The following is a 3,385-nucleotide window of genomic DNA, read 5'->3' as shown; positions in this document are numbered from 1 at the left end:
GAGTTCGAACTCGATCATCCTATACAAATCTAACTCAAATAGCTCTAATTTCTAAAATTAAACCCAAGACTATAGAAGAAGCCCTACCGAACTCAGACTGGACAATTGCAATGCAAGAGGAACTAGCTTAATTTGAAAGAAACCAAGTATGGGAACTTGTGCCTAAACCCACAAGTAAATCCATAATTGATACTAAGTGGGTATTTAGAAATAAACTAGATGATAAGGGAGAAATAGTAAGAAACAAAGTTAGACTAGTAGCAAAAGGATTCATCCAAATAGAAGGGTTAGATTATAATGAAACCTATGCACTTGTAGCTAGACTTGAATCCATCAGGATGTTGCTAGCCTATTGTTAGTTAGAGCCCTAGAGCCAATCATTTGATGATTGTTGTATGGACTCGTTGTATCATATTCTTATATATATAAAGGCATTTGTTTATGGTTATTATGCTTACTTGTATTGGTGCCAAATAACTAAGTATAATAGCGTCCTTGAGTAGAAGGTTCTTACCAATATCAATCGATTAGTTGAATCGATAGTGAGATGATATAGGGAGCACTACTCTTAATCATTCCTAGTCAAGTATTAGCATTCAAGAACAATGTTAATGCGATGAGACTAGCATGTAGGTCAACTCGATGACTTGATCTCACAAGTCATGGATATGGAGATATCAAGTTGACATATGGGTATGCATTAGATAATGTATACTGAATGACCCGCCATGAGAAAATATCATGGATCGTTATATGAGTGTCATATACTTTCTCATGTGGCTATTAGTATGACTATTAGTCCTTGGACCTGAAGTCACCATGGTTCCCAACATAAGGAGTTACATACTTTGGCTTCGTCAAACGTCACCCGTAACTGGGTGGACTATAAAGGAAATTACTGGGTATGTAACAAATTATGTGGAGGGATGTGAGTGATGTAGATGGGATCTATACCTCCTATATGACAGGAGTGACATCGATATTCTTGATAGAGTGAGACCACTAAGTGCATGACCATGCCCAAATGAGCCAATATGAGATGTTGAGCTCATTTGATTGAGTGAGTCTACTTGGGATTCAAGATTTAGATTGATTAGAGGATGACACGGTCTATGCCTCACATTGATCAATCTAGATGTCTAGGATAGAAGGACACTTGTCATATATTGTGAAGAGTCACAATTAGTAGTCACAAGGTGATGTTGGATCTCAACATTCTTGTAACTTGGGTAGTAATGATGTGTTGCTAGATACCACTCATTACTTATGCTTCTAAATGGGTTTTGGAGCATTGCCAACGTTACAAGAACCTATAGTGTCACACACAATGTAACGACCACCCTTCTTACTACTACTCTCTAAGGGCGACCGTTACCTAACTACTACCCTACTTACTAGAGTCACTGATGTTGTTATTAGCATCAGTTAGATTTATCACGGCTCAGAGGAATTCCTACCAAAAAATTTCGGCAGAGTCTCCCCTATACCGGTGACCAAATCAATAATACAAACAATGTATACACAGCCATAGGCAGCTGGAACATATTTTTCATAATCACGCAGTGATAAAAACCACAATAAGAAGAAGCCTAGCTTTTGGTATAAAATATTTATCTAGAAATAAGAATCACATTGGTCAAATGTCTACATTTGTGATAAATGTAGTTGTTCAATTAATTTATATTGTAGATAACATGGTGTGTGGTGTCACACACAGAAGATCATGTTATCAGTACCTTATAAATTATAAACAGTAGCTCACGACCATGATGGAAAGGAACAAACCATTGGAAGGTCGTAGTGTAATTAGGTGTTAGTTTATCTTAACTATATAATTACACTAGTACACTAAGAGTGTATTGAGTAGGACCATTAGAGGTCGTTTCTTTTATACTGACTTTATAAAGGAACAAATACCTCAGTTATTATGGAAGTGTGTGCTCTTAATCCTAATATAATAACAAGCACATATATTTGATATTTATTTCTTTAATTTATCAATGGGTGAGATTTAGTTCGATGAATCAATAAGCCCGATAAGTTGGGAAATGATATCACTTATAGTGTGTGTTGTTGATTATAGAAGGAAACTGTGTCCTAGTAATCTAGGTTGAGAATGTCCCCAAGAGGAGCTCATAAGGATTGTCATGTTAAACCCTGCAGGTGGACTTAAGTCCGACATGATGATGAAGTTGAGTGGTACTCCTCTTGGAGTTAGATCTTAATTAAGTACGTTGTAAGTAACTTACTTAATTAGTGGACATTTGTTATCTTAAACACAGGGAGACTAACACACTCATGATAAGAAGGAGCCCAAAATGTAATTTGGGATTGATGCAGTAGTTCAATAATAGTTCTCTAGTGGAATGAATTATTATTGATAAAATTAAGTTGTGTGTTCGGGGCGAGCACGAGATGCTTAATTTTATCGGGAGACCAAAACCAATTCCTCCTCTCGGTCCCTATCGTAGCCTCTAGTATATAGAGATTTATACCCACCGCATACCCCCCTTCTTACCCATTCAATGGGGCCGGCCAAGCTAGCTTGGAACCCAAGCTAGGGCCGGCTAAGACCAAGTGGATGAGCCATGTAGGTGGCCGGCCAAAGCTTGGGTCCCAAGCTTAGGTGGCCGGCCACTAGAATATTAAAAAGGATTTTTATTAAAATTATTTCTTATGTGGATATCATGATTTTAAAAGAGAGTTTAAAAATTAAAAATTTCCTTTTATATCTTTCTACAAAAGATTAAGAGAAGAGATTAATCTCTTTCCTTATTTGTAGTTTAAAAGGATGGTTTTAATTTTTGGTAAAAACTTTCCTAATTTGTAAATCATCTACATGTTTAAAAGAGAGTTTAAAATTTGAAATCTTTCCTTATTTGTTGATTAAAGGAGGATTTTAAATTTTAAGAAAACTTTCCTTTTAACCATGTTCATGATTTAAAGAGAGTTTAAAATTAAATATTCTCTTTTATAAGTTTCTACAAGAGATTAAGAAAAGATTTGATATCTTTCCTTATTTGTAGATTAAAAGAGATTTTAATTTTTAGAGATAACTTTCTTTTATCCACATGTTTAAAAGAAAGATTTTAATTTATAAAATTTCCTTTTTATTAACCAATCATGAAGGGATGAAAATTATTGGAGAAATTTTTTATAAATTTCTAGAGACAAATTAGGAAGTTTTAATTAATTAAAACTCTCCTTGTTTGTAGCTTTAATATGGCCGGCCATATGAATTGATGAGAAGAAAATATTTTTAATTAAATAAATTTTCTTTTTCAATGGAAAAAGAATTAAGGAAGTTTTTATTAAATTTTCCTTATTTGCCAAGACCAAGGATTATAAAAGAGGGGGTAGAGGAGGCTTCATGGTGAAGAACTCT

Source organism: Zingiber officinale, chromosome 4B, assembly GCF_018446385.1.
Source record: "Zingiber officinale cultivar Zhangliang chromosome 4B, Zo_v1.1, whole genome shotgun sequence".
NCBI lineage: Eukaryota > Viridiplantae > Streptophyta > Magnoliopsida > Zingiberales > Zingiberaceae > Zingiber > Zingiber officinale.
Note: the sequence above shows the minus strand (reverse complement) of the source record.